The sequence below is a fragment of the Psittacula echo genome, assembly GCF_963264785.1.
Source record: "Psittacula echo genome assembly, chromosome: 4".
Classification (NCBI taxonomy): domain Eukaryota; kingdom Metazoa; phylum Chordata; class Aves; order Psittaciformes; family Psittacidae; genus Psittacula; species Psittacula echo.
The window spans coordinates 74,195,375-74,206,117 of record NC_137738.1 but is presented as its reverse complement, the minus strand read 5'-3'; positions in this window follow the sequence as shown (position 1 = coordinate 74,206,117).

The following is a 10,743-nucleotide window of genomic DNA, read 5'->3' as shown; positions in this document are numbered from 1 at the left end:
GGCTCGGGCCATTGAAGGCAGTGTCAAAATGCCTTTGCACTCAAAGTGGAGTGTAGGACTTTCCTTTACAATTTGGGGGGGATTTTGCTGCTTTGAGCATGCTGTTTGTAAATGTTGTTTTTCAGCTAGATACTTTTCTCCTGGGTAACTTCAGAGTACTTCCATTGCCTGTTTCATTTTTATGTTGATAGTCCAGACAAACACAACAGTCAACAAGGAGTGATTTATACCATGTGCTTTATTAACCTGCTATCCACCAATAAATCACTCTGTATTTCCCTGGTTATTTTCTAACTATCCATGCCTAAATTCCTTGTCCTTCTCTTTCACTTCTTTCTTTAATCTCTAACAGCTACTTTGCTATTTCTTATCTTCTGTCCAATCCGAGGCTGATAAACATACATAAAAAAATCTGCTTTTTATAGGTCCTGATTCAACTCAAAGAACGGTTTGTCCTCAGGTTTCATCATGCTGCCCTGCAAAAGTTAGTCTGCTGGTATACACAATAATCTCAGACAAAACAGATTGTGTAACATATTTCTCTTTTTTTGTGATAAGGTATTGTCATATATTCATAGCACCACAGATCCATTCAAGCTGGAAGTAACCTTAGGAAATCTCTACTCCTCTCTCCTGTTCAAAACCCAGGATCAACCATGAATCAGACCAGGTTCCTCAAGGCTTTATCTGATCAAATCTTGAAAAATACCCAAAGACGTTAAACAGGACATATCCCAGCATAACCCCATGTGTCACTCTACTTACTACAGCTATCCAGGTAAAGTATAACTCATTAACCACGATTCTGTAAGCTCAAACATCCAATCTTTATTTGTTGTTTTTTTTTTTCTTAACCCATCCAGTTGTCCACCCATCCACACCATAACGTCCTAACTTGGACACAAGAATATTGTGACAGATAGTGTCAAAAGCCTTGCTAAAGTGGAGGTAAATGACACTCACTGCCCCTCTCTCATCCACAGATCCAGTCATTTTATCGTTATCAGCGTGATTTATCCATGGTAAAGTTAAAATCCTCTCCTCTTTGAACCCTGTACTTAAGCACAAAAGTGTGGGAGATCTTGTTGTTGAAGACTGAGGTAAAGATCTTGAAAATAACAAGGCCCTTATCTGCATTTGCTGTAACTAAATCATCTGTCTTATTCAACAGCATGCCCACTTTTTGTTTGTTTCTTTCTTCTTTTTCTACTAAAGTAGCTGTAGAGGCTCCTGTTGCCCCTGCCAGTTTTCCTGCATGCCTGGGCAATATTCTGCCTTTTTAGCCTGTCCTCAGTTTCACCTCCTTGCTTCTTTTTCCCTTTTGATTTCCCTTTTCTACTTGGAGTACTGTCACAACTGTTCTTTAGCCAGGCTCATCTTCCGATATGTCCACTCAGTTTTCTGAGTACCAGGATGAGCTACTCTTGTGCTTTGGCAAAGGATGGGTTTGAAACTGTCAGTTTTCTCGAGGTCCTTCAAACTTCAGAGCTACATTCCATGGGATCCTGCCTATCAGTTACCTGAATTAAAAAAAAAAAAAAAAAAAAAAAAAGGAAATACTGGCTATAAAAGCTAAGTCACTGCCTGCAGCACTAACCATGCTCCCAGCTGTTAACCTGAAGAGTGCATCCGTTTCCACTTGAGCCTTTCCTTTCGACCTGAAGCATTAAGCAGGACATCAGCTGAGTCCCTGTGTCTCACTTTCTCCCCCAGAGATCTCTGTAGGCACTCTTTATTTGCTCCATAAGCTCCCTGATAGTGTCATTCATGCTCATGCTGATGAGCAGCATGAGGTCAAGGGCTGCACAAACCTTGGCAGTATAAGCAACATTGCAGATCCTGTCTTCCAGAAAACATCGAGCCTCCAGAGATAGCATGCCTGCTCAGCTAATGGTGTCTCCCTGCATCCATCCTCATCAGCCACTTCCTCCTGGTGCTGACTTTGAGTTCATGCCCAGCAGGTTTCTGGAGTTTCTATAATGAAGCTTGATCCTCTCTACTATCAGGGCACTTGATGAATGTTACGAATTCAAATTTGAGGGCAGAGAAGGCGCATTGCTTCTGCTGTCAGAATTCACAAATATCTGGCTTTCCCCACTTGGGAGCGTCCAGCCACCACTCACGAAAGCCTCCAGCTGTTCCTCCTTCATTGCATCATGTGAATCAGGATGTCTGCAAGGTATCTGTTAAAACCCTGCCTCTTATTCATGAGGGAGCTATTTGAGGCTTATCACTTGAAAATTTCTGAAATATCAAATTGTTCTGAACCATCCTGTGCTGCCTTGAGAAAATTGCTTTACATATATTAAGGATACCAGAGTAAGCAAAAGTATTTTGTTTCAAAATCTGTTTATATCCAAATGCCATCTGCTGCTGTATGGTTTTTTTTTTCATGAAATAAATGTTGATATGCTGCAAAGGTCATACTTATTGCTCTACTGATATTTCAGCGTGACATCCAATTTTAAAGAGGAATCTCATGCAGAAACAATTTGTTTTGCTACAGAGCCTGGGTGTAAAGTTTAAATGCTCAGTCATAAAGTAAAAGACAGTTTCTGTGCCTTAGGCACACTGGAATTAGTACATTCATTAATTTTAGGACAGATGCATGCTAGTGTCACAGCACTAGAAGTTATTGATATAAGGAACCTATGAAGAACGCAAGAAGAACAAAGCAAGCATTTAGGTTGTGTGGTGGTAGTGATCAGCGCTCCTTCTATAGCTAATTTCTATGATCCTTATATTGTACTTTTGGACATCCAAGTAGCAGGCAGAAATTCCAGTGATTCATCTTCTGTGATGTTTTAGATTACATCAGAATGCCCCTTTGCAATGTTATTCTTTATAGTATCAGAAGAAGATGTCATTCTGAGAATGTCCTAATGTGAAACGTGAACACTGCAATGTAAACAACTCTGTAAAATACTCATGACAGTATCCTTGCTCCAGGCATTTCTCTGTAATGCTATGCATTGCCATCCGCTAGAGAATGATTCTGACATTCCTTGCTGGATCATAGGTAAATAATGAGTAAAACACTTTAAAAAAACAAACAAACAAACAAACAAACAAACAACCGAACAAAAAAACCCCAAACACTACCTTGGTCTTATTTCTGTCATTACTTGTACTGTTCGAGGTTAAAGCTAGGCTCAGATAAACAACAGCTTTTTTGCTGGAATATCACATTCAAATAACATAACATCCAAGCAGGCTGCCTACAGTCTCCCTGTGACTGGTGAGGTATACACAACAGAAAGCACAGCCTTGTTGGAAAGCACTGCAGAATCCTAGTTAACCAAGGGGGAAGTGCAGAACCGATTATGTCTTAAATCCTGCTCTACTTCAGGACATGTTGCTCGATGCTTGGAGAGACAGCTGCCTCTACTAAGACTTCACAGGTCTGCTCTCCTCCTCAGTTACTGGAAGCACTGACTATAACCTTGTCCCCATTCTTGCTTCATGTTTCTAGTATGAAATCTGATTTATTTTGAGCAGAACTTGCTGATGGAAAAGTGAGAAAGAGCATGAGGGACAAGGAGGAGTCTGGTGCAGAGAGCCAAGGAGTGGGCATTCCTTTATTGGGAGGCATGACTGTGAATCCCTGCAGTACAGATGCAAGGTCTCCCATCGAGCTATTGCATGCAAGAGTGGTAAAGGCAGCAGAAGCACTGTTTCACAGGGCAGCATGACTGCCACAATGGCTGCTGTAAGGCTCTCTGTGATAGGTGGACATGACAAAGCTTGCTGGTCCACTATCTTCAGGGAAAAAGCACCCACTCTTGGAATCACAGCTGGCTGAAGTGTAAGGCTGATTTCAAGTTGTTCAAAAATTAAAATAATTGTATGTGCAGGTGTGAAATGAAGGTGCTCACACATTCAGATGTCAATACTGAGAAGCCTGGGAAACTCCATAATTAAGAATAGTGGAAGAAAGGGTTTGAAGACTGCATTTTTATTAGGCTTCTAAATCATTGGCTTCAACATTTCCACAGAAACCTTCATGGAACAGTTAAAAATGGACCTGGAAACATCTGTCAGCTAACAGCAGCACAGCCTCGATCCTTTAAGACACAATGTTCAGATGCCAGAGCTCAATTTTTCCTTTTTTTTTTTTAATAGAATGAAGCCTGAGCAGTGAGAGAAGATTAAGATGAGGCAAATCTGTGTGGTTTAGAGTGACTAGTATCTTGTGTGGTTTAGAATAATTAATATCTTGAATCTTTTTATGTACATATATACATATGTGTATGTATACCCACCATGAGTATGTATATAGTCACCATACTCTTGACTTTCTACAACCGTTGAATCATTGTAACTTAAGTCTTCAGGGGAGCAGCCTGCATTGTGTTCTTACTCATTTTATTTTTTTAATAAACTATTGAGCATGAGTTATTAATATGATAGCTGCAAACTAGGAACCTCCAGCTTAAATCTTTTTAAGCAGTACCTAATAATTCCTCAAATTGAAGAATGCATAATTTTTACTCTCTCCTTATTTTAATCATTAAATGGATACTTTCATAAGCAATTTAAGTGCATGTTACTTCTAATAATCCATTGAAAAATAACAGGATAAAAGTGCCCTTCTCTGTAGCCAAGTTTTTAAGAGCAACGCACCTGTTTACCTTCCAAGCATCTGCAACACGCTGCAAGGAGGAGACCAAAGTATCCTATTGAAAGGTTAACATTTGCAAAACCAAAAAATTGCTTTGCTTTCTGTACTTTAACCCTTTCCCTCTTAATTCTGGCAAAGCAAGGCCTCAAGTTAAAAAACAAATCAAGCAGGTTTCTAGCCACGGAATTCAGAAATCAGACCATCAAAAAACAGTAACAGAACAACCTTTTCAGTATAAATCTTGTTACATTTGCAACAAGTATGTCAATTTTGACAATGAAATGAGTATCCTTATGTGATATAGTGGTCTGAAGACCATAGGCAATGCTGCTGTCCTGACTCTTCCCTGTTGCTCATAAACTCACAAAATGAATACTTATTTTCAAACCTTCAGTACCACTGTGCTCTGATTTTTATTTCTTTTTCTTTTTTTTTTTTTCTGGTCAGTTTGAGAAAGATTTTTGTTTTGCTACAGAGGCTGGGTGTAAAGAATACTTTCTTCTAGAGAAAATGAAAGGTCATTGCAAAAGGTAGGTGGTGAAAGCTGGTTGATAAACTGTCTTTTGCGGAGCTCTGCTGTCAAGCAGTAGCTACAGAAATTTAGTGCAGTCTTGCACTACTTGCTGAACTACGTAATCACCTTTAACTGACTGGCCACCTAAAACTCGTAGTTACAATGAATTTATGGGGGCAATATCTGTTTCATTTCATGGTTCCACAAGTTACTTGGGGTTACAGCTATCAAAAAAAATGAGGTAATGCAATTATCAGCCCTGCAACAAAATTTGAAGTGTTATGCTGCTTGGGTCCAACGCACTGTCCCGAGCCACACATACTTCGTTGAAGGTCAGTCACCTAACATTAGAGCAACATGAACTGCAGGACAGGCTGGCTGCTGGAGCCTTGACTTATGGTACACACACCTTACTATTTGATATATTGCACAGCCGTTTTGTTGGAAAAGAAAGCGGCTTTTAAAGGAAGTCTGCCTTTAAAAGGAAAAATACAGTGGCCGGTTTAATGTGACTTCATTTAATTCTGCAGCTATCTGCTATTTCAACATTTTTTACACAGAAAACATGCTAATATGCTTTCAGTGTTTAGTAATTCTTTCCCAATTGTTACATTGTATGATATTTCATGCGCTATAAATTGAGTGCCTCACTGTTCTAAAATATGTACGTTCTGTTCTCACACTGTTTATTTAGTTGATACTAGCAAAAGATCACCTATGTCTGTTTATTTACTTTATGCAGTCTTCAAGTATTTCTTTGCAAATATCCTGCTAATAGGCCAAAGTGAGTAGTTTAGGCATATGTACAATGATCATAAAGTAGCAGGTAAGCACTTGCTAACAGCTGCTACACATGACACATCATACACAAATATGGATCCAAGTTTCATGATAGAAATACATGTAAAATTTTAACTACCATTGCCACAGATTTTATTGGCAATTGAATGCTAGTTGTGACAGACATAGAATCAACATGGAAACCCCAGATTTTCTAAGATAAAGGGACAGATACCTGTGTATCTATGTTAGGCATGTTGCATCTTCAAATTTTTAAAGCTGGACTCTGTTCAGAGAAAGTGATCATGTAATCAGTAATACTGCTGATGACAGATATTAAAGGAGAGAGCTGCATCTTGTTCTCTCAGGGACTCTGGTTTTGTCACTTCTTGTTTTATGGTTTTCCTTAGTTCTAAAAAAACAGGTGCTTGCAGAACTGAGAATGGCATTATCTGAATGAAGGTTTTGTAATCCTACTCAGCCCAGCATCCGAAGCAATGACACCAGCAGCGAGCAAGAAAACACTGCAAAACTACGAGGAACTGTTCGTAAATTGGGGCTGGATGTACATTAAAGAGAAGGAAAAAATATTCTGAGGATTAAGTTCTTATGAACCATTTAGGATATATGAAAGCAATGCCTGCAGATTTCACATGGAAAATGTCAAACCTCTCACCTTCACTTCAGAACGATAAGTCTGATTTTAGCTTGGAAACTAAATTTCAGAAGCTTGGGGGAAATAATAACCTAATGTCTCACCTTAAGTTTTTAATATTCATTGTTTGTGTTTTCTGGGTTCTCAGACACACAGAGGAAAAACTAGAGCAGCAAACACAAAAATAAATTACAAAAGAGTGTTAATACTTTTAGCTGTCATTTTGCACCATCTGTGAATCTCAGTACTGCACTGAATCTCACTGGATTACTTTACCCCCGAGTAATTTCACTGTTTTTTTTTTCTTCAAGAAAAATCATTCTGCCTTTGCAAGCAAAGCAGAACTTAGGTGGTACTTTCACCTTCCCTCTCACAGTTTAAGCCCAGTTGGCAACTAAGTACCATGCAGCCACTTGCTCACCGTTGCCCTTCCCATTGTGGTGGGGAGGACAATTGAAAAAACGTAAAAATTCTTGAAACAGTTTAATAATTTGAAGAAAGTAAAATATAATAATAATCAATAATAACTAATAATAATAATATTAAAAGGAGATAGAAAGGAATAACGCACAAAAACATATCCAACAAGTGATGCACAATATAACTGCTCACCACACATTGACCAATGCCCAGCTTGTCCCTGAGCCACAATCGGTCCCTTCCAGCCAACTTCTCCCAGTTTATATACTGAGCATGACACGCTGTGGTATGGAATATCCCTTTGTCTAGGTCAGGTCGGGTGTCCTGTCTCTGATCCCTCCCAGCTTCTTGAGTACCTCTTCACTAGCACAGCATGAAACTGTAAAGTCCTTGACTTAGAGTAAGCACTGCTTAGCAACAACTTAATCAAGTTGTTAAGAAGGGGGAAAAATTGCTGTGTAACTGTGCAAATGTAGCTGAAGAGAAAAATGATGATACGTGAGAACAACTCTGCAAACACCAAGGTCAATGCAGGAGGGAAGCAGATGCTCCATGCACCAGAGCAGAGATTCCCCTGCAGGCCATGGAGACCCACAGTGGAGCAGAAATCCACTCGCAGCCCATGGAGGACACCGTGCCAGAGCAGGGAGATGCCCAAAGGAGGCTGTGACTGCACTGGAAGCCAATGACCCCGTTGGAAGCCTGTGTTGGAACAAGTTCCACACAGGACCTGTGGCCCCATGGAGAGAGGCGCCCGCATTGGAGGTTTGCTGTAGCAGCCTGTTCCTGAAGGACTGCACCCCATGGAAGGGACGCACTCTGAAGCAGCCCATGAAGAACTCCAGCCCATGGGAAGGACTCATGTTGGAGCAGTTTCTGGATGACTGTCTACTGTGGGACAGACCCTAAGCTGGAGCAGGGGAAGAGTAAGAGGAGTCCTCCCCTGTGCAGTAAGGAGCAGCAGAGACATGTGATGAACTGACCACAACCCCCATCCCTCATATCTCTGTGCTGCTGTGGAGGAGGATGTAGAGAAATTGGGAGTGGATTTGAGCCCAAGAAGAAAGGAGGGGATAGGGAGAGGTGTTTTTAAGATTTGGGATTATTTCCTATTATCCTGCTCTAATTTGGTTGGTAATAAATGAAATTCACTTACCCGAGTCAAGTCTGCTTTTACCTGTGATGGCAACCAGTGAATGATCTCTCCTTGTCCTTATCCATGAGCCTCTCATTTTATTTTCACTCCCCTGTCCAACTGAAGAAGGGATCAGTAGAGCAGCTTTGATGGGCACCTCGTGGGTTTTTTTTTTCCGTTGGAGGAGGCCTCCATTCACCAAAGTCTGACAAAAAGCACAAATTCAAACATCCTGAACATTGTGTCAGGTCTACTATTTTGGAAACGTATTCTTCCTGATTGAGTCCCCTATACCCTATCAGTGGCTCACTATACGCAATCACATGCCTTCAAATTTCAGTTTATGCTAAAAATTCACAGATCCTCCTTGGCATCTTGCTTTGCTTACTATTGTATAGTTCACCACCTGCGTGTATTGTCTGAAAGCAACATTATTGGAGATGGAGGCATTGATGATGGAGATTTTAGTCTCACTTTCAAGATCTTTATGTCATGTTCTTATCCTGAGGAATTCAACCACCTCTCTGCTCATGTCATTCTAACCCCTCCACCTTGCTACTCCCTCTTCTCTTAGCTATCCAATCTTTCTTGAGGGTCTTCTACTCGTCTCCTTGGCATCGTAGTATAGAGTAACTCCCATGTCAGCTAGATGACAAAAAAACAGATATGTTCAAGGGAGAGCAATTAGAAACATAATGTTGATATTGATTGACTCCTTGGCAGTACTTGAGCAATTTGAGTTGTCTCCCTTACACAGTGATCCATAAGAAACGGAGCAATTTTTTCCACCCCACAGTCCTCCTACAATGAAGTGGACTGCCATGACTGTTTGACATGAGAGTTTGACAGCACAGACAGCCAATCAGAAATCTCCACTTACTATCTAAATTGTCAGATTCTTTTTCTAATTTCTTCATTAGAGTTTGGATTGTGTTCTGCAGTGAGAATTTCATTTTTCCTCTTGTAGGAAAGTAAAACCACAAACCCCCACCCCACCCCCAATCCTTATGCAAATGGAGTAAAATTTAAATAGATTTACTAATGTTACCTACCTGGTAGTTGGAAGAAATACTAAACTCAAGTCTGGAAAATTAGTTTGTCTTATATAATGCTGGAAAAATCTCTCTGCTTTAGTGCTTGCAGAAGTAGACTAAACAAGGATGAAAGATCATATTTCAAACACAATCCTAGGCTTGTCTTTTTTCCCCTTGGTTTCATCTTTTGCACATTTTCAGTGTTTCATGGAGATAAAGAAAGCTCAACACATTGCTAAAGTGACACAAAACATGCTTGAGATATTTGTCTTCTAGAAATAAAGCAAATTTCAATTTAAATATTAATTTCTTCTCAGTATCTTCATCTTGAGGGATTTCTTATACAGCTTTTACAGAGCTGAAAACTGAAAATCTGCATTTAGATAGAAATCTCAGGAAAGGCCTTCTACACAAACTGAGCAGTATTGTTTTTTTTCTTCCTTCCAGTATGACATGAAATATTTTTTCTCTTCCATTCCTTAAACAATGACAATAAAGCAGGACTTCAGTGCCCCCTAAACACAGACAATGGAGATGCTGTAACAGCACTAATTTTTTATGATGATTCAACCTTCCTTCATCAAATGTCCCAAAAGCTATATTCTTCTGTTTACTATGAACATCTTCTGGTTTTAGTGAAGTATGATGATCATATTAGAGGTCAATGGGAACAAACGGGAGAGCTAAAGAATAAAATTCCTATTATATTTGTGCACAAGGTCTTGCTGCAGTCTATGTACTGTGAAAAAAAGCTTAAAAATGACTGATGACATTTTAATAGGTTTTCCTAGATTTCAATGGCTATGGTTTCTTTTCAGTCAACAATTCACATGGTTACAGAAGGCAACACCACTGATTTTTAGTGTAGCAGTACTTGGACAAAAGCATTGTAAAACGCTTCATAACATTTTACACATGCTGAGACAAATCCTGCCCCAGATCACATCCCAGGTAATATCACTGACTTCACAAAGACTCCAAGGAATGACATTAGAAACAGCATATGTATAATCTCTGTGAGAAGACAAGTGCCTCATTTACTCATAGAACACAAAGTGCAAGGAAGAGGGGAAGAGCACCGTTTGAGAGCAAATGAAAATCTTATGCTCAGAGTGATCTCATGCACACTATTTGAAAAATACTGACCCTCTTGAAAGCAATAAAGATTTTCCCATTTATATAAACAGCGAGTTTCTCATGGCCTTGTGTTTTTCTCCACAAATAACAGTCTTCACTTAAAGGACAAATTAACAAAAGTCACTTCTGTAGCAGCTAGCATATCAGTAAGATGCATAAAATGTCTTTAACATGGCAAAGGTGGTTCATACCAAAGCTACCAGACAGTAAAATAAGAGGCAGATTTAATGAGGTGAATTCACAGACAGCGGTTTTCCGGGAACCACGCATGACTCTATACTTATTATTATTTCCAGAGAAAACAATTCAGTCATGTAATTGTACTTTCAGTTAATAATGGTATGTGCAAAATAGCTTCCTCAGAGCTGTGTTTTCAAGCGTTATGCTTATGATAGGGACATATTTGCAGCAGATGGCTCCCTAAAGGCCTTTGTTGCAGAAAATTAG